Below are 24,170 nucleotides of genomic sequence, written 5' to 3'. Positions count from 1 at the left end.
AGTCTGTGGCATTCTTTTAAACTGTTGCTTATGGCGGTCTCTGTGAGCTTCTCAGTGACATTCAGCCATCCAGGTATCCCACCTGCAGTAGACGGAATGTGGCAATGGAACGCTGGCTGCGCGTGTCATAATAGGCTCTGAGCCTTTATATACCTGCGCACAGCAGCAGCCACCTTCAGTCTGCTGCTGGACAGCCAGCAGCAGCAGCAGCAGGAGAGGTAATTAATCAGCAACCCTCCTGCTAAGGGTAGACAGCTGCTCGTTCCACCCCCCCCCCCGCCTTAATTGGTTCTCCTCCCTTCCAACGGTGTTGAGGCGGGTGGGAACAGCCGGGGGTTGAGGGTACTGTGCTAAAAGAGGTGGAGTTATGCAGATCTAAAACGCGTGGATTGCAGCAGCAGCAAGCCGAAAAGTGCAGGCATGTGAGGGATCTAGAGGTTGACAGCATGTCTTCTTAACGGGAGTCCAGGTGGCCATCTCCACAAATGGACTTTTCAGAATCCTTGGGTGGCACCGTAGTCGGAAACCAATTCTGGTTATCGCTTCTCGGCCTTTTGGCTAAGATCAAGTGTAGTATCTGTTCTTATCAGTTTAATATCTGATACGTCCCCTATCTGGGGACCATATATTAAATGGATTTTTAGAACAGGGAGATGGAAAAAGAGCTTGCTCTGTCCACTCCACGCATTGACCTGGTATTGCAGTATCTCCAGGACCGGTGCACCCCTTCTTTAATGCAGTTTCTAAAATCAGAAAGAATTGAATTCAATGCTTTTTGTTCATTTTGCTTGTTTGTCGGATTTTGGGATGACTCTTTGGCTTTGCTTTTCTTCTCCTCATTGGATTTTTCATGTTAAAAGTTGCAGAAGCCAGATGACAAGCTCATTTTGGTTCAACTTCAGCAACTGTGCATTGCATTGCCATGTAATGTAATGTAATGCAATGCTATCTATCTAGCTCTCCCTCTATACTTCCTTTTGGATAAACAGACATATTAGGCAAGCATTTTGGAGCTTTCACCTAAATAACTACAGGTGGTGAGATAAGCTGCACAATATAATTGACCTTTCAGTATATTGTTGCACACACACCATCTATTTAGCAAATGCCCTTGTTATCAACAGCAGCCTTTTAAACTCACCTGAGCTAACAGGTATGTGAGCTGGTTACTCTGCTGCGCTTAAAATTTCTTTTTTGGTTTGCTACAATGCCTTTTCTGAAACGTTGTCTCCCTCTGCTGGAACACTGACTTCTTTCATTTAATGCCTGCAGACTATAAAAGAGAAACCAACCCAAAAAGTTTGGTTGATTAGTCTGTGGCATTCTTTTAAACTGTTGCTTATGGCGGTCTCTGTGAGCTTCTCAGTGACATTCAGCCATTCAGGTATCCCGCCTGCAGTAGACGGAATGTGGCAATGGAACGCTGGCTGCGCGTGTCATAATAGGCTCTGAGCCTTTATATACCTGCGCACAGCAGCAGCCACCTTCAGTCTGCTGCTGGACAGCCAGCAGCAGCAGCAGCAGGAGAGGTAATTAATCAGCAACCCTCCTGCTAAGGGTAGACAGCTGCTCGTTCCACCCCCCCCCCCCCGCCTTAATTGGTTCTCCTCCCTTCCAACGGTGTTGAGGCGGGTGGGAACAGCCGGGGGTTGAGGGTACTGTGCTAAAAGAGGTGGAGTTATGCAGATCTAAAACGCGTGGATTGCAGCAGCAGCAAGCCGAAAAGTGCAGGCATGTGAGGGATCTAGAGGTTGACAGCATGTCTTCTTAACGGGAGTCCAGGTGGCCATCTCCACAAATGGACTTTTCAGAATCCTTGGGTGGCACCGTAGTCGGAAACCAATTCTGGTTATCGCTTCTCGGCCTTTTGGCTAAGATCAAGTGTAGTATCTGTTCTTATCAGTTTAATATCTGATACGTCCCCTATCTGGGGACCATATATTAAATGGATTTTTAGAACAGGGAGATGGAAAAAGAGCTTGCTCTGTCCACTCCACGCATTGACCTGGTATTGCAGTATCTCCAGGACCGGTGCACCCCTTCTTTAATGCAGTTTCTAAAATCAGAAAGAATTGAATTCAATGCTTTTTGTTCATTTTGCTTGTTTGTCGGATTTTGGGATGGACTCTTTGGCTTTGCTTTTCTTCTCCTCATTGGATTTTTCATGTTAAAAGTTGCAGAAGCCAGATGACAAGCTCATTTTGGTTCAACTTCAGCAACTGTGCATTGCATTGCCATGTAATGTAATGTAATGCAATGCTATCTATCTAAAAGTTGCAGAAGCCAGATGATAAGCTCATTTTGGTTCAACTTCAGCAACTGTGCATTGCATTGCCATGTAATGTAATGTAATGCAATGCTATCTATCTAGCTCTCCCTCTATACTTCCTTTTGGATAAACAGACATATTAGGCAAGCATTTTGGAGCTTTCACCTAAATAACTACAGGTGGTGAGATAAGCTGCACAATATAATTGACCTTTCAGTATATTGTTGCACACACACCATCTATTTAGCAAATGCCCTTGTTATCAACAGCAGCCTTTTAAACTCACCTGAGCTAACAGGTATGTGAGCTGGTTACTCTGCTGCGCTTAAAATTTCTTTTTTGGTTTGCTACAATGCCTTTTCTGAAACGTTGTCTCCCTCTGCTGGAACACTGACTTCTTTCATTTAATGCCTGCAGACTATAAAAGAGAAACCAACCCAAAAAGTTTGGTTGATTAGTCTGTGGCATTCTTTTAAACTGTTGCTTATGGCGGTCTCTGTGAGCTTCTCAGTGACATTCAGCCATCCAGGTATCCCGCCTGCAGTAGACGGAATGTGGCAATGGAACGCTGGCTGCGCGTGTCATAATAGGCTCTGAGCCTTTATATACCTGCGCACAGCAGCAGCCACCTTCAGTCTGCTGCTGGACAGCCAGCAGCAGCAGCAGCAGGAGAGGTAATTAATCAGCAACCCTCCTGCTAAGGGTAGACAGCTGCTCGTTCCACCCCCCCCCCCCCCGCCTTAATTGGTTCTCCTCCCTTCCAACGGTGTTGAGGCGGGTGGGAACAGCCGGGGGTTGAGGGTACTGTGCTAAAAGAGGTGGAGTTATGCAGATCTAAAACGCGTGGATTGCAGCAGCAGCAAGCCGAAAAGTGCAGGCATGTGAGGGATCTAGAGGTTGACAGCATGTCTTCTTAACGGGAGTCCAGGTGGCCATCTCCACAAATGGACTTTTCAGAATCCTTGGGTGGCACCGTAGTCGGAAACCAATTCTGGTTATCGCTTCTCGGCCTTTTGGCTAAGATCAAGTGTAGTATCTGTTCTTATCAGTTTAATATCTGATACGTCCCCTATCTGGGGACCATATATTAAATGGATTTTTAGAACAGGGAGATGGAAAAAGAGCTTGCTCTGTCCACTCCACGCATTGACCTGGTATTGCAGTATCTCCAGGACCGGTGCACCCCTTCTTTAATGCAGTTTCTAAAATCAGAAAGAATTGAATTCAATGCTTTTTGTTCATTTTGCTTGTTTGTCGGATTTTGGGATGGACTCTTTGGCTTTGCTTTTCTTCTCCTCATTGGATTTTTCATGTTAAAAGTTGCAGAAGCCAGATGACAAGCTCATTTTGGTTCAACTTCAGCAACTGTGCATTGCATTGCCACGTAATGTAATGTAATGCAATGCTATCTATCTAGCTCTCCCTCTATACTTCCTTTTGGATAAACAGACATATTAGGCAAGCATTTTGGAGCTTTCACCTAAATAACTACAGGTGGTGAGATAAGCTGCACAATATAATTGACCTTTCAGTATATTGTTGCACACACACCATCTATTTAGCAAATGCCCTTGTTATCAACAGCAGCCTTTTAAACTCACCTGAGCTAACAGGTATGTGAGCTGGTTACTCTGCTGCGCTTAAAATTTCTTTTTTGGTTTGCTACAATGCCTTTTCTGAAACGTTGTCTCCCTCTGCTGGAACACTGACTTCTTTCATTTAATGCCTGCAGACTATAAAAGAGAAACCAACCCAAAAAGTTTGGTTGATTAGTCTGTGACATTCTTTTAAACTGTTGCTTATGGCGGTCTCTGTGAGCTTCTCAGTGACATTCAGCCATCCAGGTATCCCGCCTGCAGTAGACGGAATGTGGCAATGGAACGCTGGCTGCGCGTGTCATGATAGGCTCTGAGCCTTTATATACCTGCGCACAGCAGCAGCCACCTTCAGTCTGCTGCTGGACAGCCAGCAGCAGCAGCAGCAGGAGAGGTAATTAATCAGCAACCCTCCTGCTAAGGGTAGACAGCTGCTCGTTCCACCCCCCCCCCCCGCCTTAATTGGTTCTCCTCCCTTCCAACGGTGTTGAGGCGGGTGGGAACAGCCGGGGGTTGAGGGTACTGTGCTAAAAGAGGTGGAGTTATGCAGATCTAAAACGCGTGGATTGCAGCAGCAGCAAGCCGAAAAGTGCAGGCATGTGAGGGATCTAGAGGTTGACAGCATGTCTTCTTAACGGGAGTCCAGGTGGCCATCTCCACAAATGGACTTTTCAGAATCCTTGGGTGGCACCGTAGTCGGAAACCAATTCTGGTTATCGCTTCTCGGCCTTTTGGCTAAGATCAAGTGTAGTATCTGTTCTTATCAGTTTAATATCTGATACGTCCCCTATCTGGGGACCATATATTAAATGGATTTTTAGAACAGGGAGATGGAAAAAGAGCTTGCTCTGTCCACTCCACGCATTGACCTGGTATTGCAGTATCTCCAGGACCGGTGCACCCCTTCTTTAATGCAGTTTCTAAAATCAGAAAGAATTGAATTCAATGCTTTTTGTTCATTTTGCTTGTTTGTCGGATTTTGGGATGGACTCTTTGGCTTTGCTTTTCTTCTCCTCATTGGATTTTTCATGTTAAAAGTTGCAGAAGCCAGATGACAAGCTCATTTTGGTTCAACTTCAGCAACTGTGCATTGCATTGCCATGTAATGTAATGTAATGCAATGCTATCTATCTAGCTCTCCCTCTATACTTCCTTTTGGATAAACAGACATATTAGGCAAGCATTTTGGAGCTTTCACCTAAATAACTACAGGTGGTGAGATAAGCTGCACAATATAATTGACCTTTCAGTATATTGTTGCACACACACCATCTATTTAGCAAATGCCCTTGTTATCAACAGCAGCCTTTTAAACTCACCTGAGCTAACAGGTATGTGAGCTGGTTACTCTGCTGCGCTTAAATTTTCTTTTTTGGTTTGCTACAATGCCTTTTCTGAAACGTTGTCTCCCTCTGCTGGAACACTGACTTCTTTCATTTAATGCCTGCAGACTATAAAAGAGAAACCAACCCAAAAAGTTTGGTTGATTAGTCTGTGGCATTCTTTTAAACTGTTGCTTATGGCGGTCTCTGTGAGCTTCTCAGTGACATTCAGCCATCCAGGTATCCCGCCTGCAGTAGACGGAATGTGGCAATGGAACGCTGGCTGCGCGTGTCATAATAGGCTCTGAGCCTTTATATACCTGCGCACAGCAGCAGCCACCTTCAGTCTGCTGCTGGACAGCCAGCAGCAGCAGCAGCAGGAGAGGTAATTAATCAGCAACCCTCCTGCTAAGGGTAGACAGCTGCTCGTTCCACCCCCCCCCCCCGCCTTAATTGGTTCTCCTCCCTTCCAACGGTGTTGAGGCGGGTGGGAACAGCCGGGGGTTGAGGGTACTGTGCTAAAAGAGGTGGAGTTATGCAGATCTAAAACGCGTGGATTGCAGCAGCAGCAAGCCGAAAAGTGCAGGCATGTGAGGGATCTAGAGGTTGACAGCATGTCTTCTTAACGGGAGTCCAGGTGGCCATCTCCACAAATGGACTTTTCAGAATCCTTGGGTGGCACCGTAGTCGGAAACCAATTCTGGTTATCGCTTCTCGGCCTTTTGGCTAAGATCAAGTGTAGTATCTGTTCTTATCAGTTTAATATCTGATACGTCCCCTATCTGGGGACCATATATTAAATGGATTTTTAGAACAGGGAGATGGAAAAAGAGCTTGCTCTGTCCACTCCACGCATTGACCTGGTATTGCAGTATCTCCAGGACCGGTGCACCCCTTCTTTAATGCAGTTTCTAAAATCAGAAAGAATTGAATTCAATGCTTTTTGTTCATTTTGCTTGTTTGTCGGATTTTGGGATGGACTCTTTGGCTTTGCTTTTCTTCTCCTCATTGGATTTTTCATGTTAAAAGTTGCAGAAGCCAGATGACAAGCTCATTTTGGTTCAACTTCAGCAACTGTGCATTGCATTGCCATGTAATGTAATGTAATGCAATGCTATCTATCTAGCTCTCCCTCTATACTTCCTTTTGGATAAACAGACATATTAGGCAAGCATTTTGGAGCTTTCACCTAAATAACTACAGGTGGTGAGATAAGCTGCACAATATAATTGACCTTTCAGTATATTGTTGCACACACACCATCTATTTAGCAAATGCCCTTGTTATCAACAGCAGCCTTTTAAACTCACCTGAGCTAACAGGTATGTGAGCTGGTTACTCTGCTGCGCTTAAATTTTCTTTTTTGGTTTGCTACAATGCCTTTTCTGAAACGTTGTCTCCCTCTGCTGGAACACTGACTTCTTTCATTTAATGCCTGCAAACTATAAAAGAGAAACCAACCCAAAAAGTTTGGTTGATTAGTCTGTGGCATTCTTTTAAACTGTTGCTTATGGCGGTCTCTGTGAGCTTCTCAGTGACATTCAGCCATCCAGGTATCCCGCCTGCAGTAGACGGAATGTGGCAATGGAACGCTGGCTGCGCGTGTCATAATAGGCTCTGAGCCTTTATATACCTGCGCACAGCAGCAGCCACCTTCAGTCTGCTGCTGGACAGCCAGCAGCAGCAGCAGCAGGAGAGGTAATTAATCAGCAACCCTCCTGCTAAGGGTAGACAGCTGCTCGTTCCACCCCCCCCCCCGCCTTAATTGGTTCTCCTCCCTTCCAACGGTGTTGAGGCGGGTGGGAACAGCCGGGGGTTGAGGGTACTGTGCTAAAAGAGGTGGAGTTATGCAGATCTAAAACGCGTGGATTGCAGCAGCAGCAAGCCGAAAAGTGCAGGCATGTGAGGGATCTAGAGGTTGACAGCATGTCTTCTTAACGGGAGTCCAGGTGGCCATCTCCACAAATGGACTTTTCAGAATCCTTGGGTGGCACCGTAGTCGGAAACCAATTCTGGTTATCGCTTCTCGGCCTTTTGGCTAAGATCAAGTGTAGTTTCTGTTCTTATCAGTTTAATATCTGATACGTCCCCTATCTGGGGACCATATATTAAATGGATTTTTAGAACAGGGAGATGGAAAAAGAGCTTGCTCTGTCCACTCCACGCATTGACCTGGCATTGCAGTATCTCCAGGACCGGTGCACCCCTTCTTTAATGCAGTTTCTAAAATCAGAAAGAATTGAATTCAATGCTTTTTGTTCATTTTGCTTGTTTGTCGGATTTTGGGATGGACTCTTTGGCTTTGCTTTTCTTCTCCTCATTGGATTTTTCATGTTAAAAGTTGCAGAAGCCAGATGACAAGCTCATTTTGGTTCAACTTCAGCAACTGTGCATTGCATTGCCATGTAATGTAATGTAATGCAATGCTATCTATCTAGCTCTCCCTCTATACTTCCTTTTGGATAAACAGACATATTAGGCAAGCATTTTGGAGCTTTCACCTAAATAACTACAGGTGGTGAGATAAGCTGCACAATATAATTGACCTTTCAGTATATTGTTGCACACACACCATCTATTTAGCAAATGCCCTTGTTATCAACAGCAGCCTTTTAAACTCACCTGAGCTAACAGGTATGTGAGCTGGTTACTCTGCTGCGCTTAAAATTTCTTTTTTGGTTTGCTACAATGCCTTTTCTGAAACGTTGTCTCCCTCTGCTGGAACACTGACTTCTTTCATTTAATGCCTGCAGACTATAAAAGAGAAACCAACCCAAAAAGTTTGGTTGATTAGTCTGTGGCATTCTTTTAAACTGTTGCTTATGGCGGTCTCTGTGAGCTTCTCAGTGACATTCAGCCATCCAGGTATCCTGCCTGCAGTAGACGGAATGTGGCAATGGAACGCTGGCTGCGCGTGTCATAATAGGCTCTGAGCCTTTATATACCTGCGCACAGCAGCAGCCACCTTCAGTCTGCTGCTGGACAGCCAGCAGCAGCAGCAGCAGGAGAGGTAATTAATCAGCAACCCTCCTGCTAAGGGTAGACAGCTGCTCGTTCCACCCCCCCCCCGCCTTAATTGGTTCTCCTCCCTTCCAACGGTGTTGAGGCGGGTGGGAACAGCCGGGGGTTGAGGGTACTGTGCTAAAAGAGGTGGAGTTATGCAGATCTAAAACGCGTGGATTGCAGCAGCAGCAAGCCGAAAAGTGCAGGCATGTGAGTGATCTAGAGGTTGACAGCATGTCTTCTTAACGGGAGTCCAGGTGGCCATCTCCACAAATGGACTTTTCAGAATCCTTGGGTGGCACCGTAGTCGGAAACCAATTCTGGTTATCGCTTCTCGGCCTTTTGGCTAAGATCAAGTGTAGTATCTGTTCTTATCAGTTTAATATCTGATACGTCCCCTATCTGGGGACCATATATTAAATGGATTTTTAGAACAGGGAGATGGAAAAAGAGCTTGCTCTGTCCACTCCACGCATTGACCTGGTATTGCAGTATCTCCAGGACCGGTGCACCCCTTCTTTAATGCAGTTTCTAAAATCAGAAAGAATTTAATTCAATGCTTTTTGTTCATTTTGCTTGTTTGTCGGATTTTGGGATGGACTCTTTGGCTTTGCTTTTCTTCTCCTCATTGGATTTTTCATGTTAAAAGTTGCAGAAGCCAGATGACAAGGTCATTTTGGTTCAACTTCAGCAACTGCGCATTGCATTGCCATGTAATGTAATGTAATGCAATGCTATCTATCTAGCTCTCCCTCTATACTTCCTTTTGGATAAACAGACATATTAGGCAAGCATTTTGGAGCTTTCACCTAAATAACTACAGGTGGTGAGATAAGCTGCACAATATAATTGACCTTTCAGTATATTGTTGCACACACACCATCTATTTAGCAAATGCCCTTGTTATCAACAGCAGCCTTTTAAACTCACCTGAGCTAACAGGTATGTGAGCTGGTTACTCTGCTGCGCTTAAAATTTCTTTTTTGGTTTGCTACAATGCCTTTTCTGAAACGTTGTCTCCCTCTGCTGGAACACTGACTTCTTTCATTTAATGCCTGCAGACTATAAGAGAGAAACCAACCCAAAAAGTTTGGTTGATTAGTCTGTGGCATTCTTTTAAACTGTTGCTTATGGCGGTCTCTGTGAGCTTCTCAGTGACATTCAGCCATCCAGGTATCCCGCCTGCAGTAGACGGAATGTGGCAATGGAACGCTGGCTGCGCGTGTCATAATAGGCTCTGAGCCTTTATATACCTGCGCACAGCAGCAGCCACCTTCAGTCTGCTGCTGGACAGCCAGCAGCAGCAGCAGCAGGAGAGGTAATTAATCAGCAACCCTCCTGCTAAGGGTAGACAGCTGCTCGTTCCACCCCCCCCCCGCCTTAATTGGTTCTCCTCCCTTCCAACGGTGTTGAGGCGGGTGGGAACAGCCGGGGGTTGAGGGTACTGTGCTAAAAGAGGTGGAGTTATGCAGATCTAAAACGCGTGGATTGCAGCAGCAGCAAGCCGAAAAGTGCAGGCATGTGAGGGATCTAGAGGTTGACAGCATGTCTTCTTAACGGGAGTCCAGGTGGCCATCTCCACAAATGGACTTTTCAGAATCCTTGGGTGGCACCGTAGTCGGAAACCAATTCTGGTTATCGCTTCTCGGCCTTTTGGCTAAGATCAAGTGTAGTATCTTTCGAAAAGGCGGTTTTGGATGTTGGCCGCCCTAGTAGATTGATACATTATGCACACTGGGGTTTAGGCGCTTGTTAGTACGCCAGGTGGCTAATATAGTCATCTGGTGGAAAGCATGGCCCCCCAGGATTGACGCCATTGGGCCGGGGAAGATCGAAAGCCCGAAGTGTGAAGTGCCCCAGGAGTGGTGACCCTGGGGTGCCTTAACTCACTGGGATTGGGAACCCCACTTGAGTTTATGGCACATTTGCACAAGCACTTCAAATTTTCTTTCTTCGCACACACCCTTATTCCGGGCCTTCTGGCCTTAGGATGGGGAATTTTTCAATTCCCGGTCGAAGGTCCGGGCAGTATTATACTGTGAAACCTTCACTATTTATTTAATTTCTTTGTCACTGTGTGTCCACTTATTCACGTGTGTCACGTCCTACTAGGATTTTGTCGGGATGCGGTTCCCTTACGGGTTCCTCTCTTGGCAGGTCTAGGGGGGGAGTGTGTGGCCATCAGGTTCCGCTCCCCCCTGAACCCCCCTGGCTCTCCTCTTTCGGGAGGAGAGCGTTGTTGGCTCCCCTCTTCCGGGAGGGGAGCACAGTCTTTGGCTCCCAGTGCCTTGCTCGGGTGAGAACTCGGGCAGGTGCTGGGGGTAAGATTGGGTCGCCTCTGGCTTCGGCTGGAGGTGGCTTTTTGTCCCTGTTCCTCGCTGTGGTCTTTTGGCTCGGAGGGACGGGAAATGGTTTGGGGGACCCTTCTCCTTTTGCAGAGGGTTTCAAGAAGACCAGCATCCTAGTGCACTTTTTTTGTGGCACTTGTCACTTTTTTAAGCGCACTCGGGTTTTGTACACGAATTCGGGCTTTCGATAAAAAAATAAAATCTGTTCTTATCAGTTTAATATCTGATACGTCCCCTATCTGGGGACCATATATTAAATGGATTTTTAGAACAGGGAGATGGAAAAAGAGCTTGCTCTGTCCACTCCACGCATTGACCTGGTATTGCAGTATCTCCAGGACCGGTGCACCCCTTCTTTAATGCAGTTTCTAAAATCAGAAAGAATTGAATTCAATGCTTTTTGTTCATTTTGCTTGTTTGTCGGATTTTGGGATGGACTCTTTGGCTTTGCTTTTCTTCTCCTCATTGGATTTTTCATGTTAAAAGTTGCAGAAGCCAGATGACAAGCTCATTTTGGTTCAACTTCAGCAACTGTGCATTGCATTGCCATGTAATGTAATGTAATGCAATGCTATCTATCTAGCTCTCCCTCTATACTTCCTTTTGGATAAACAGACATATTAGGCAAGCATTTTGGAGCTTTCACCTAAATAACTACACGTGGTGAGATAAGCTGCACAATATAATTGACCTTTCAGTATATTGTTGCACACACACCATCTATTTAGCAAATGCCCTTGTTATCAACAGCAGCCTTTTAAACTCACCTGAGCTAACAGGTATGTGAGCTGGTTACTCTGCTGCGCTTAAAATTTCTTTTTTGGTTTGCTACAATGCCTTTTCTGAAACGTTGTCTCCCTCTGCTGGAACACTGACTTCTTTCATTTAATGCCTGCAGACTATAAAAGAGAAACCAACCCAAAAAGTTTGGTTGATTAGTCTGTGGCATTCTTTTAAACTGTTGCTTATGGCGGTCTCTGTGAGCTTCTCAGTGACATTCAGCCATCCAGGTATCCCGCCTGCAGTAGACGGAATGTGGCAATGGAACGCTGGCTGCGCGTGTCATAATAGGCTCTGAGCCTTTATATACCTGCGCACAGCAGCAGCCACCTTCAGTCTGCTGCTGGACAGCCAGCAGCAGCAGCAGCAGGAGAGGTAATTAATCAGCAACCCTCCTGCTAAGGGTAGACAGCTGCTCGTTCCACCCCCCCCCCCGCCTTAATTGGTTCTCCTCCCTTCCAACGGTGTTGAGGCGGGTGGGAACAGCCGGGGGTTGAGGGTACTGTGCTAAAAGAGGTGGAGTTATGCAGATCTAAAACGCGTGGATTGCAGCAGCAGCAAGCCGAAAAGTGCAGGCATGTGAGGGATCTAGAGGTTGACAGCATGTCTTCTTAACGGGAGTCCAGGTGGCCATCTCCACAAATGGACTTTTCAGAATCCTTGGGTGGCACCGTAGTCGGAAACCAATTCTGGTTATCGCTTCTCGGCCTTTTGGCTAAGATCAAGTGTAGTATCTTTCGAAAAGGCGGTTTTGGATGTTGGCCGCCCTAGTAGATTGATATATTATGCACACTGGGGTTTAGGCGCTTGTTAGTACGCCAGGTGGCTAATATAGTCATCTGGTGGAAAGCATGGCCCCCCAGGATCGACGCCATTGGGCCGGGGAAGATCGAAAGCCCGAAGTGTGAAGTGCCCCAGGAGTGGTGACCCTGGGGTGCCTTAACTCACTGGGATTGGGAACCCCACTTGAGTTTATGGCACATTTGCACAAGCACTTCAAATTTTCTTTCTTCGCACACACCCTTATTCCGGGCCTTCTGGCCTTAGGATGGGGAATTTTTCAATTCCCGGTCGAAGGTCCGGGCAGTATTATACTGTGAAACCTTCACTATTTATTTAATTTCTTTGTCACTGTGTGTCCACTTATTCACGTGTGTCACGTCCTACTAGGATTTTGTCGGGATGCGGTTCCCTTACGGGTTCCTCTCTTGACAGGTCTAGGGGGGGAGTGTGTGGCCATCAGGTTCCGCTCCCCCCTGAACCCCCCTGGCTCTCCTCTTTCGGGAGGAGAGCGTTGTTGGCTCCCCTCTCCCGGGAGGGGAGCACAGTCTTTGGCTCCCAGTGCCTTGCTCGGGTGAGAACTCGGGCAGGTGCTGGGGGTAAGATTGGGTCGCCTCTGGCTTCGGCTGGAGGTGGCTTTTTGTCCCTGTTCCTCGCTGTGGCCTTTTGGCTCGGAGGGACGGGAAATGGTTTGGGGGACCCTTCTCCTTTTGGAGAGGGTTTCAAGAAGACCAGCATCCTAGTGCACTTTTTTTGTGGCACTTGTCACTTTTTTAAGCGCACTCGGGTTTTGTACACGAATTCGGGCTTTCGATAAAAAAAAAAAAAAAAAAAAAAAAATCTGTTCTTATCAGTTTAATATCTGATACGTCCCCTATCTGGGGACCATATATTAAATGGATTTTTAGAACAGGGAGATGGAAAAAGAGCTTGCTCTGTCCACTCCACGCATTGACCTGGTATTGCAGTATCTCCAGGACCGGTGCACCCCTTCTTTAATGCAGTTTCTAAAATCAGAAAGAATTGAATTCAATGCTTTTTGTTCATTTTGCTTGTTTGTCGGATTTTGGGATGGACTCTTTGGCTTTGCTTTTCTTCTCCTCATTGGATTTTTCATGTTAAAAGTTGCAGAAGCCAGATGACAAGCTCATTTTGGTTCAACTTCAGCAACTGTGCATTGCATTGCCATGTAATGTAATGTAATGCAATGCTATCTATCTAGCTCTCCCTCTATACTTCCTTTTGGATAAACAGACATATTAGGCAAGCATTTTGGAGCTTTCACCTAAATAACTACAGGTGGTGAGATAAGCTGCACAATATAATTGACCTTTCAGTATATTGTTGCACACACACCATCTATTTAGCAAATGCCCTTGTTATCAACAGCAGCCTTTTAAACTCACCTGAGCTAACAGGTATGTGAGCTGGTTACTCTGCTGCGCTTAAAATTTCTTTTTTGGTTTGCTACAATGCCTTTTCTGAAACGTTGTCTCCCTCTGCTGGAACACTGACTTCTTTCATTTAATGCCTGCAGACTATAAAAGAGAAACCAACCCAAAAAGTTTGGTTGATTAGTCTGTGGCATTCTTTTAAACTGTTGCTTATGGCGGTCTCTGTGAGCTTCTCAGTGACATTCAGCCATCCAGGTATCCCGCCTGCAGTAGACGGAATGTGGCAATGGAACGCTGGCTGCGCGTGTCATAATAGGCTCTGAGCCTTTATATACCTGCGCACAGCAGCAGCCACCTTCAGTCTGCTGCTGGACAGCCAGCAGCAGCAGCAGCAGGAGAGGTAATTAATCAGCAACCCTCCTGCTAAGGGTAGACAGCTGCTCGTTCCACCCCCCCCCCCCCCCGCCTTAATTGGTTCTCCTCCCTTCCAACGGTGTTGAGGCGGGTGGGAACAGCCGGGGGTTGAGGGTACTGTGCTAAAAGAGGTGGAGTTATGCAGATCTAAAACGCGTGGATTGCAGCAGCAGCAAGCCGAAAAGTGCAGGCATGTGAGGGATCTAGAGGTTGACAGCATGTCTTCTTAACGGGAGTCCAGGTGGCCATCTCCACAAATGGACTTTTCAGAATCCTTGGGTGGCACCGTAGTCGGAAACCAATTCTGGTTATCGCTTCTCGGCCTTTTGGCTAAGATCAAGTGTAGTATCTGTTCTTATCAGTTTAATATCTGATACGTCCCCTATCTGGGGACCATATATTAAATGGATTTTTAGAACAGGGAGATGGAAAAAGAGCTTGCTCTGTCCACTCCACGCATTGACCTGGTATTGCAGTATCTCCAGGACCGGTGCACCCCTTCTTTAATGCAGTTTCTAAAATCAGAAAGAATTGAATTCAATGCTTTTTGTTCATTTTGCTTGTTTGTCGGATTTTGGGATGGACTCTTTGGCTTTGCTTTTCTTCTCCTCATTGGATTTTTCATGTTAAAAGTTGCAGAAGCCAGATGACAAGCTCATTTTGGTTCAACTTCAGCAACTGTGCATTGCATTGCCATGTAATGTAATGTAATGCAATGCTATCTATCTAGCTCTCCCTCTATACTTCCTTTTGGATAAACAGACATATTAGGCAAGCATTTTGGAGCTTTCACCTAAATAACTACAGGTGGTGAGATAAGCTGCACAATATAATTGACCTTTCAGTATATTGTTGCACACACACCATCTATTTAGCAAATGCCCTTGTTATCAACAGCAGCCTTTTAAACTCACCTGAGCTAACAGGTATGTGAGCTGGTTACTCTGCTGCGCTTAAAATTTCTTTTTTGGTTTGCTACAATGCCTTTTCTGAAACGTTGTCTCCCTCTGCTGGAACACTGACTTCTTTCATTTAATGCCTGCAGACTATAAAAGAGAAACCAACCCAAAAAGTTTGGTTGATTAGTCTGTGGCATTCTTTTAAACTGTTGCTTATGGCGGTCTCTGTGAGCTTCTCAGTGACATTCAGCCATCCAGGTATCCCGCCTGCAGTAGACGGAATGTGGCAATGGAACGCTGGCTGCGCGTGTCATAATAGGCTCTGAGCCTTTATATACCTGCGCACAGCAGCAGCCACCTTCAGTCTGCTGCTGGACAGCCAGCAGCAGCAGCAGCAGGAGAGGTAATTAATCAGCAACCCTCCTGCTAAGGGTAGACAGCTGCTCGTTCCACCCCCCCCCCCCCGCCTTAATTGGTTCTCCTCCCTTCCAACGGTGTTGAGGCGGGTGGGAACAGCCGGGGGTTGAGGGTACTGTGCTAAAAGAGGTGGAGTTATGCAGATCTAAAACGCGTGGATTGCAGCAGCAGCAAGCCGAAAAGTGCAGGCATGTGAGGGATCTAGAGGTTGACAGCATGTCTTCTTAACGGGAGTCCAGGTGGCCATCTCCACAAATGGACTTTTCAGAATCCTTGGGTGGCACCGTAGTCGGAAACCAATTCTGGTTATCGCTTCTCGGCCTTTTGGCTAAGATCAAGTGTAGTATCTGTTCTTATCAGTTTAATATCTGATACGTCCCCTATCTGGGGACCATATATTAAATGGATTTTTAGAACAGGGAGATGGAAAAAGAGCTTGCTCTGTCCACTCCACGCATTGACCTGGTATTGCAGTATCTCCAGGACCGGTGCACCCCTTCTTTAATGCAGTTTCTAAAATCAGAAAGAATTGAATTCAATGCTTTTTGTTCATTTTGCTTGTTTGTCGGATTTTGGGATGGACTCTTTGGCTTTGCTTTTCTTCTCCTCATTGGATTTTTCATGTTAAAAGTTGCAGAAGCCAGATGACAAGCTCATTTTGGTTCAACTTCAGCAACTGTGCATTGCATTGCCATGTAATGTAATGTAATGCAATGCTATCTATCTAGCTCTCCCTCTATACTTCCTTTTGGATAAACAGACATATTAGGCAAGCATTTTGGAGCTTTCACCTAAATAACTACAGGTGGTGAGATAAGCTGCACAATATAATTGACCTTTCAGTATATTGTTGCACACACACCATCTATTTAGCAAATGCCCTTGTTATCAACAGCAGCCTTTTAAACTCACCTGAGCTAACAGGTATGTGAGCTGGTTACTCTGCTGCGCTTAAAATTTCTTTTTTGGTTTGCTACAATGCCTTTTCTGAAACGTTGTCTCCCTCTGCTGGAACACTGACTTCTTTCATTTAATGCCTGCAGACTATAAAAGAGAAACCAACCCAAAAAGTTTGGTTGATTAGTCTGTGGCATTCTTTTAAACTGTTGCTTATGGCGGTCTCTGTGAGCTTCTCAGTGACATTCAGCCATCCAGGTATCCCGCCTGCAGTAGACGGAATGTGGCAATGGAACGCTGGCTGCGCGTGTCATAATAGGCTCTGAGCCTTTATATACCTGCGCACAGCAGCAGCCACCTTCAGTCTGCTGCTGGACAGCCAGCAGCAGCAGCAGCAGGAGAGGTAATTAATCAGCAACCCTCCTGCTAAGGGTAGACAGCTGCTCGTTCCACCCCCCCCCCCTGCCTTAATTGGTTCTCCTCCCTTCCAACGGTGTTGAGGCGGGTGGGAACAGCCGGGGGTTGAGGGTACTGTGCTAAAAGAGGTGGAGTTATGCAGATCTAAAACGCGTGGATTGCAGCAGCAGCAAGCCGAAAAGTGCAGGCATGTGAGGGATCTAGAGGTTGACAGCATGTCTTCTTAACGGGAGTCCAGGTGGCCATCTCCACAAATGGACTTTTCAGAATCCTTGGGTGGCACCGTAGTCGGAAACCAATTCTGGTTATCGCTTCTCGGCCTTTTGGCTAAGATCAAGTGTAGTATCTGTTCTTATCAGTTTAATATCTGATACGTCCCCTATCTGGGGACCATATATTAAATGGATTTTTAGAACAGGGAGATGGAAAAAGAGCTTGCTCTGTCCACTCCACGCATTGACCTGGTATTGCAGTATCTCCAGGACCGGTGCACCCCTTCTTTAATGCAGTTTCTAAAATCAGAAAGAATTGAATTCAATGCTTTTTGTTCATTTTGCTTGTTTGTCGGATTTTGGGATGGACTCTTTGGCTTTGCTTTTCTTCTCCTCATTGGATTTTTCATGTTAAAAGTTGCAGAAGCCAGATGACAAGCTCATTTTGGTTCAACTTCAGCAACTGTGCATTGCATTGCCATGTAATGTAATGTAATGCAATGCTATCTATCTAGCTCTCCCTCTATACTTCCTTTTGGATAAACAGACATATTAGGCAAGGATTTTGGAGCTTTCACCTAAATAACTACAGGTGGTGAGATAAGCTGCACAATATAATTGACCTTTCAGTATATTGTTGCACACACACCATCTATTTAGCAAATGCCCTTGTTATCAACAGCAGCCTTTTAAACTCACCTGAGCTAACAGGTATGTGAGCTGGTTACTCTGCTGCGCTTAAAATTTCTTTTTTGGTTTGCTACAATGCCTTTTCTGAAACGTTGTCTCCCTCTGCTGGAACACTGACTTCTTTCATTTAATGCCTGCAGACTATAAAAGAGAAACCAACCCAAAAAGTTTGGTTGATTAGTCTGTGGCATTCTTTTAAACTGTTGCTTATGGCGGTCTCTGTGAGCTTCTCAGTGACATTCAGCCATCCAGGTATCCCGCCTGCAGTAGACGGAATGTGGCAATGGAACGCTGGCTGCGCGTGTCATAATAGGCTCTGAGCCTTTATATACCTGCGCACAGCAGCAGCCACCTTCAGTCTGCTGCTGGACAGCCAGCAGCAGCAGCAGCAGGAGAGGTAATTAATCAGCAACCCTCCTGCTAAGGGTAGACAGCTGCTCGTTCCACCCCCCCCCCCTGCCTTAATTGGTTCTCCTCCCTTCCAACGGTGTTGAGGCGGGTGGGAACAGCCGGGGGTTGAGGGTACTGTGCTAAAAGAGGTGGAGTTATGCAGATCTAAAACGCGTGGATTGCAGCAGCAGCAAGCCGAAAAGTGCAGGCATGTGAGGGATCTAGAGGTTGACAGCATGTCTTCTTAACGGGAGTCCAGGTGGCCATCTCCACAAATGGACTTTTCAGAATCCTTGGGTGGCACCGTAGTCGGAAACCAATTCTGGTTATCGCTTCTCGGCCTTTTGGCTAAGATCAAGTGTAGTATCTGTTCTTATCAGTTTAATATCTGATACGTCCCCTATCTGGGGACCATATATTAAATGGATTTTTAGAACAGGGAGATGGAAAAAGAGCTTGCTCTGTCCACTCCACGCATTGACCTGGTATTGCAGTATCTCCAGGACCGGTGCACCCCTTCTTTAATGCAGTTTCTAAAATCAGAAAGAATTGAATTCAATGCTTTTTGTTCATTTTGCTTGTTTGTCGGATTTTGGGATGGACTCTTTGGCTTTGCTTTTCTTCTCCTCATTGGATTTTTCATGTTAAAAGTTGCAGAAGCCAGATGACAAGCTCATTTTGGTTCAACTTCAGCAACTGTGCATTGCATTGCCATGTAATGTAATGTAATGCAATGCTATCTATCTAGCTCTCCCTCTATACTTCCTTTTGGATAAACAGACATATTAGGCAAGCATTTTGGAGCTTTCACCTAAATAACTACAGGTGGTGAGATAAGCTGCACAATAAAATTGACCTTTCAGTATATTGTTGCACACACACCATCTATTTAGCAAATGCCCTTGTTATCAACAGCAGCCTTTTAAACTCACCTGAGCTAACAGGTATGTGAGCTGGTTACTCTGCTGCGCTTAAAATTTCTTTTTTGGTTTGCTACAATGCCTTTTCTGAAACGTTGTCTCCCTCTGCTGGAACACTGACTTCTTTCATTTAATGCCTGCAGACTATAAAAGAGAAACCAACCCAAAAAGTTTGGTTGATTAGTCTGTGGCATTCTTTTAAACTGTTGCTTATGGCGGTCTCTGTGAGCTTCTCAGTGACATTCAGCCATCCAGGTATCCCGCCTGCAGTAGACGGAATGTGGCAATGGAATGCTGGCTGCGCGTGTCATAATAGGCTCTGAGCATTTATATACCTGCGCACAGCAGCAGCCACCTTCAGTCTGCTGCTGGACAGCCAGCAGCAGCAGCAGCAGGAGAGGTAATTAATCAGCAACCCTCCTGCTAAGGGTAGACAGCTGCTCGTTCCACCCCCCCCCCCGCCTTAATTGGTTCTCCTCCCTTCCAACGGTGTTGAGGCGGGTGGGAACAGCCGGGGGTTGAGGGTACTGTGCTAAAAGAGGTGGAGTTATGCAGATCTAAAACGCGTGGATTGCAGCAGCAGCAAGCCGAAAAGTGCAGGCATGTGAGGGATCTAGAGGTTGACAGCATGTCTTCTTAACGGGAGTCCAGGTGGCCATCTCCACAAATGGACTTTTCAGAATCCTTGGGTGGCACCGTAGTCGGAAACCAATTCTGGTTATCGCTTCTCGGCCTTTTGGCTAAGATCAAGTGTAGTATCTGTTCTTATCAGTTTAATATCTGATACGTCCCCTATCTGGGGACCATATATTAAATGGATTTTTAGAACAGGGAGATGGAAAAAGAGCTTGCTCTGTCCACTCCACGCATTGACCTGGTATTGCAGTATCTCCAGGACCGGTGCACCCCTTCTTTAATGCAGTTTCTAAAATCAGAAAGAATTGAATTCAATGCTTTTTGTTCATTTTGCTTGTTTGTCGGATTTTGGGATGGACTCTTTGGCTTTGCTTTTCTTCTCCTCATTGGATTTTTCATGTTAAAAGTTGCAGAAGCCAGATGACAAGCTCATTTTGGTTCAACTTCAGCAACTGTGCATTGCATTGCCATGTAATGTAATGTAATGCAATGCTATCTATCTAGCTCTCCCTCTATACTTCCTTTTGGATAAACAGACATATTAGGCAAGGATTTTGGAGCTTTCACCTAAATAACTACAGGTGGTGAGATAAGCTGCACAATATAATTGACCTTTCAGTATATTGTTGCACACACACCATCTATTTAGCAAATGCCCTTGTTATCAACAGCAGCCTTTTAAACTCACCTGAGCTAACAGGTATGTGAGCTGGTTACTCTGCTGCGCTTAAAATTTCTTTTTTGGTTTGCTACAATGCCTTTTCTGAAACGTTGTCTCCCTCTGCTGGAACACTGACTTCTTTCATTTAATGTCTGCAGACTATAAAAGAGAAACCAACCCAAAAAGTTTGGTTGATTAGTCTGTGGCATTCTTTTAAACTGTTGCTTATGGCGGTCTCTGTGAGCTTCTCAGTGACATTCAGCCATCCAGGTATCCCGCCTGCAGTAGACGGAATGTGGCAATGGAACGCTGGCTGCGCGTGTCATAATAGGCTCTGAGCCTTTATATACCTGCGCACAGCAGCAGCCACCTTCAGTCTGCTGCTGGACAGCCAGCAGCAGCAGCAGCAGGAGAGGTAATTAATCAGCAACCCTCCGGCTAAGGGTAGACAGCTGCTCGTTCCACCCCCCCCCCCGCCATAATTGGTTCTCCTCCCTTCCAACGGTGTTGAGGCGGGTGGGAACAGCCGGGGGTTGAGGGTACTGTGCTAAAAGAGGTGGAGTTATGCAGATCTAAAACGCGTGGATTGCAGCAGCAGCAAGCCGAAAAGTGCAGGCATGTGAGGGATCTAGAGGTTGACAGCATGTCTTCTTAACGGGAGTCCAGGTGGCCATCTCCACAAATGGACTTTTCAGAATCCTTGGGTGGCACCGTAGTCGGAAACCAATTCTGGTTATCGCTTCTCGGCCTTTTGGCTAAGATCAAGTGTAGTATCTGTTCTTATCAGTTTAATATCTGATACGTCCCCTATCTGGGGACCATATATTAAATGGATTTTTAGAACAGGGAGATGGAAAAAGAGCTTGATCTGTCCACTCCACGCATTGACCTGGTATTGCAGTATCTCCAGGACCGGTGCACCCCTTCTTTAATGCAGTTTCTAAAATCAGAAAGAATTGAATTCAATGCTTTTTGTTCATTTTGCTTGTTTGTCGGATTTTGGGATGGACTCTTTGGCTTTGCTTTTCTTCTCCTCATTGGATTTTTCATGTTAAAAGTTGCAGAAGCCAGATGACAAGCTCATTTTGGTTCAACTTCAGCAACTGTGCATTGCATTGCCATGTAATGTAATGTAATGCAATGCTATCTATCTAGCTCTCCCTCTATACTTCCTTTTGGATAAACAGACATATTAGGCAAGGATTTTGGAGCTTTCACCTAAATAACTACAGGTGGTGAGATAAGCTGCACAATATAATTGACCTTTCAGTATATTGTTGCACACACACCATCTATTTAGCAAATGCCCTTGTTATCAACAGCAGCCTTTTAAACTCACCTGAGCTAACAGGTATGTGAGCTGGTTACTCTGCTGCGCTTAAAATTTCTTTTTTGGTTTGCTACAATGCCTTTTCTGAAACGTTGTCTCCCTCTGCTGGAACACTGACTTCTTTCATTTAATGCCTGCAGACTATAAAAGAGAAACCAACCCAAAAAGTTTGGTTGATTAGTCTGTGGCATTCTTTTAAACTGTTGCTTATGGCGGTCTCTGTGAGCTTCTCAGTGACATTCAGCCATCCAGGTATCCCGCCTGCAGTAGACGGAATGTGGCAATGGAACGCTGGCTGCGCGTGTCATAATAGGCTCTGAGCCTTTATATACCTGCGCACAGCAGCAGCCACCTTCAGTCTGCTGCTGGACAGCCAGCAGCAGCAGCAGGAGAGGTAATTAATCAGCAACCCTCCTGCTAAGGGTAGACAGCTGCTCGTTCCACCCCCCCCCCCGCCTTAATTGGTTATCCTCCCTTCCAACGGTGTTGAGGCGGGTGGGAACAGCCGGGGGTTGAGGGTACTGTGCTAAAAGAGGTGGAGTTATGCAGATCTAAAACGCGTGGATTGCAGCAGCAGCAAGCCGAAAAGTGCAGGCATGTGAGGGATCTAGAGGTTGACAGCATGTCTTCTTAACGGGAGTCCAGGTGGCCATCTCCACAAATGGACTTTTCAGAATCCTTGGGTGGCACCGTAGTCGGAAACCAATTCTGGTTATCGCTTCTCGGCCTTTTGGCTAAGATCAAGTGTAGTATCTGTTCTTATCAGTTTAATATCTGATACGTCCCCTATCTGGGGACCATATATTAAATGGATTTTTAGAACAGGGAGATGGAAAAAGAGCTTGCTCTGTCCACTCCACGCATTGACCTGGTATTGCAGTATCTCCAGGACCGGTGCACCCCTTCTTTAATGCAGTTTCTAAAATCAGAAAGAATTGAATTCAATGCTTTTTGTTCATTTTGCTTGTTTGTCGGATTTTGGGATGGACTCTTTGGCTTTGCTTTTCTTCTCCTCATTGGATTTTTCATGTTAAAAGTTGCAGAAGCCAGATGACAAGCTCATTTTGGTTCAACTTCAGCAACTGTGCATTGCATTGCCATGTAATGTAATGTAATGCAATGCTATCTATCTAGCTCTCCCTCTATACTTCCTTTTGGATAAACAGACATATTAGGCAAGCATTTTGGAGCTTTCACCTAAATAACTACAGGTGGTGAGATAAGCTGCACAATATAATTGACCTTTCAGTATATTGTTGCACACACACCATCTATTTAGCAAATGCCCTTGTTATCAACAGCAGCCTTTTAAACTCACCTGAGCTAACAGGTATGTGAGCTGGTTACTCTGCTGCGCTTAAAATTTCTTTTTTGGTTTGCTACAATGCCTTTTCTGAAACGTTGTCTCCCTCTGCTGGAACACTGACTTCTTTCATTTAATGCCTGCAGACTATAAAAGAGAAACCAACCCAAAAAGTTTGGTTGATTAGTCTGTGGCATTCTTTTAAACTGTTGCTTATGGCGGTCTCTGTGAGCTTCTCAGTGACATTCAGCCATCCAGGTATCCCGCCTGCAGTAGACGGAATGTGGCAATGGAACGCTGGCTGCGCGTGTCATAATAGGCTCTGAGCCTTTATATACCTGCGCACAGCAGCAGCCACCTTCAGTCTGCTGCTGGACAGCCAGCAGCAGCAGCAGCAGGAGAGGTAATTAATCAGCAACCCTCCTGCTAAGGGTAGACAGCTGCTCGTTCCACCCCCCCCCCCGCCTTAATTGGTTCTCCTCCCTTCAAACGGTGTTGAGGCGGGTGGGAACAGCCGGGGGTTGAGGGTACTGTGCTAAAAGAGGTGGAGTTATGCAGATCTAAAACGCGTGGATTGCAGCAGCAGCAAGCCGAAAAGTGCAGGCATGTGAGGGATCTAGAGGTTGACAGCATGTCTTCTTAACGGGAGTCCAGGTGGCCATCTCCACAAATGGACTTTTCAGAATCCTTGGGTGGCACCGTAGTCGGAAACCAATTCTGGTTATCGCTTCTCGGCCTTTTGGCTAAGATCAAGTGTAGTATCTGTTCTTATCAGTTTAATATCTGATACGTCCCCTATCTGGGGACCATATATTAAATGGATTTTTAGAACAGGGAGATGGAAAAAGAGCTTGCTCTGTCCACTCCACGCATTGACCTGGTATTGCAGTATCTCCAGGACCGGTGCACCCCTTCTTTAATGCAGTTTCTAAAATCAGAAAGAATTGAATTCAATGCTTTTTGTTCATTTTGCTTGTTTGTCGGATTTTGGGATGGACTCTTTGGCTTTGCTTTTCTTCTCCTCATTGGATTTTTCATGTTAAAAGTTGCAGAAGCCAGATGACAAGCTCATTTTGGTTCAACTTCAGCAACTGTGCATTGCATTGCCATGTAATGTAATGTAATGCAATGCTATCTATCTAGCTCTCCCTCTATACTTCCTTTTGGATAAACAGACATATAGGCAAGCATTTTGGAGCTTTCACCTAAATAACTACAGGTGGTGAGATAAGCTGCACAATATAATTGACCTTTCAGTATATTGTTGCACACACACCATCTATTTAGCAAATGCCCTTGTTATCAACAGCAGCCTTTTAAACTCACCTGAGCTAACAGGTATGTGAGCTGGTTACTCTGCTGCGCTTAAAATTTCTTTTTTGGTTTGCTACAATGCCTTTTCTGAAACGTTGTCTCCCTCTGCTGGAACACTGACTTCTTTCATTTAATGCCTGCAGACTATAAAAGAGAAACCAACCCAAAAAGTTTGGTTG

General features: G+C 45.7%; 17 non-coding genes and 2 pseudogenes across 17 annotated transcripts; all 19 read left to right on the top strand.

Moving 5' to 3' along the window:
• Positions 1 to 538: 538 nt before the first annotated feature.
• Positions 539 to 729, top strand: LOC141208901 (U2 spliceosomal RNA). The gene has a single exon (XR_012279113.1). It is a non-coding gene; the product is annotated as a U2 spliceosomal RNA (small nuclear RNA).
• Positions 730 to 1,851: 1,122 nt separating this feature from the next.
• On the top strand, positions 1,852 to 2,042 carry LOC141208900 (U2 spliceosomal RNA). The gene has a single exon (XR_012279112.1). It is a non-coding gene; the product is annotated as a U2 spliceosomal RNA (small nuclear RNA).
• Positions 2,043 to 3,266: 1,224 nt separating this feature from the next.
• LOC141208899 (U2 spliceosomal RNA) lies at positions 3,267 to 3,457 on the top strand. Its single transcript, XR_012279111.1, has one exon. It is a non-coding gene; the product is annotated as a U2 spliceosomal RNA (small nuclear RNA).
• Positions 3,458 to 4,579: 1,122 nt separating this feature from the next.
• On the top strand, positions 4,580 to 4,770 carry LOC141208898 (U2 spliceosomal RNA). The gene has a single exon (XR_012279110.1). It is a non-coding gene; the product is annotated as a U2 spliceosomal RNA (small nuclear RNA).
• Positions 4,771 to 5,892: 1,122 nt separating this feature from the next.
• Positions 5,893 to 6,083, top strand: LOC141208897 (U2 spliceosomal RNA). The gene has a single exon (XR_012279109.1). It is a non-coding gene; the product is annotated as a U2 spliceosomal RNA (small nuclear RNA).
• Positions 6,084 to 7,204: 1,121 nt separating this feature from the next.
• Positions 7,205 to 7,395, top strand: LOC141210417 (U2 spliceosomal RNA). The gene has a single exon (XR_012280585.1). It is a non-coding gene; the product is annotated as a U2 spliceosomal RNA (small nuclear RNA).
• A 1,120-nt stretch (positions 7,396 to 8,515) lies between these two features.
• On the top strand, positions 8,516 to 8,706 carry LOC141208896 (U2 spliceosomal RNA). The gene has a single exon (XR_012279108.1). It is a non-coding gene; the product is annotated as a U2 spliceosomal RNA (small nuclear RNA).
• A 1,120-nt stretch (positions 8,707 to 9,826) lies between these two features.
• LOC141210826 (U2 spliceosomal RNA) lies at positions 9,827 to 9,918 on the top strand (annotated as a pseudogene).
• Positions 9,919 to 10,707: 789 nt separating this feature from the next.
• LOC141210566 (U2 spliceosomal RNA) lies at positions 10,708 to 10,891 on the top strand. Its single transcript, XR_012280724.1, has one exon. It is a non-coding gene; the product is annotated as a U2 spliceosomal RNA (small nuclear RNA).
• Positions 10,892 to 12,012: 1,121 nt separating this feature from the next.
• Positions 12,013 to 12,104, top strand: LOC141210850 (U2 spliceosomal RNA; annotated as a pseudogene).
• A 794-nt stretch (positions 12,105 to 12,898) lies between these two features.
• LOC141210691 (U2 spliceosomal RNA) lies at positions 12,899 to 13,090 on the top strand. The gene has a single exon (XR_012280815.1). It is a non-coding gene; the product is annotated as a U2 spliceosomal RNA (small nuclear RNA).
• A 1,125-nt stretch (positions 13,091 to 14,215) lies between these two features.
• On the top strand, positions 14,216 to 14,406 carry LOC141208895 (U2 spliceosomal RNA). Its single transcript, XR_012279107.1, has one exon. It is a non-coding gene; the product is annotated as a U2 spliceosomal RNA (small nuclear RNA).
• Positions 14,407 to 15,529: 1,123 nt separating this feature from the next.
• On the top strand, positions 15,530 to 15,720 carry LOC141208894 (U2 spliceosomal RNA). The gene has a single exon (XR_012279106.1). It is a non-coding gene; the product is annotated as a U2 spliceosomal RNA (small nuclear RNA).
• Positions 15,721 to 16,842: 1,122 nt separating this feature from the next.
• LOC141208893 (U2 spliceosomal RNA) lies at positions 16,843 to 17,033 on the top strand. Its single transcript, XR_012279105.1, has one exon. It is a non-coding gene; the product is annotated as a U2 spliceosomal RNA (small nuclear RNA).
• Positions 17,034 to 18,155: 1,122 nt separating this feature from the next.
• LOC141208891 (U2 spliceosomal RNA) lies at positions 18,156 to 18,346 on the top strand. Its single transcript, XR_012279103.1, has one exon. It is a non-coding gene; the product is annotated as a U2 spliceosomal RNA (small nuclear RNA).
• Positions 18,347 to 19,467: 1,121 nt separating this feature from the next.
• Positions 19,468 to 19,658, top strand: LOC141208890 (U2 spliceosomal RNA). Its single transcript, XR_012279102.1, has one exon. It is a non-coding gene; the product is annotated as a U2 spliceosomal RNA (small nuclear RNA).
• Positions 19,659 to 20,779: 1,121 nt separating this feature from the next.
• LOC141210419 (U2 spliceosomal RNA) lies at positions 20,780 to 20,970 on the top strand. The gene has a single exon (XR_012280587.1). It is a non-coding gene; the product is annotated as a U2 spliceosomal RNA (small nuclear RNA).
• Positions 20,971 to 22,088: 1,118 nt separating this feature from the next.
• Positions 22,089 to 22,279, top strand: LOC141208889 (U2 spliceosomal RNA). The gene has a single exon (XR_012279101.1). It is a non-coding gene; the product is annotated as a U2 spliceosomal RNA (small nuclear RNA).
• A 1,121-nt stretch (positions 22,280 to 23,400) lies between these two features.
• Positions 23,401 to 23,591, top strand: LOC141208888 (U2 spliceosomal RNA). The gene has a single exon (XR_012279100.1). It is a non-coding gene; the product is annotated as a U2 spliceosomal RNA (small nuclear RNA).
• The last annotated feature ends 579 nt before the right edge of the window (positions 23,592 to 24,170 follow it).

Source organism: Phyllobates terribilis, unplaced genomic scaffold, assembly GCF_046119375.1.
Source record: "Phyllobates terribilis strain yellow unplaced genomic scaffold, ASM4611937v1 Scaffold_169__1_contigs__length_4117513, whole genome shotgun sequence".
Taxonomy (NCBI): domain Eukaryota; kingdom Metazoa; phylum Chordata; class Amphibia; order Anura; family Dendrobatidae; genus Phyllobates; species Phyllobates terribilis.
This window is presented reverse-complemented; position numbering and strand designations above follow the sequence as displayed.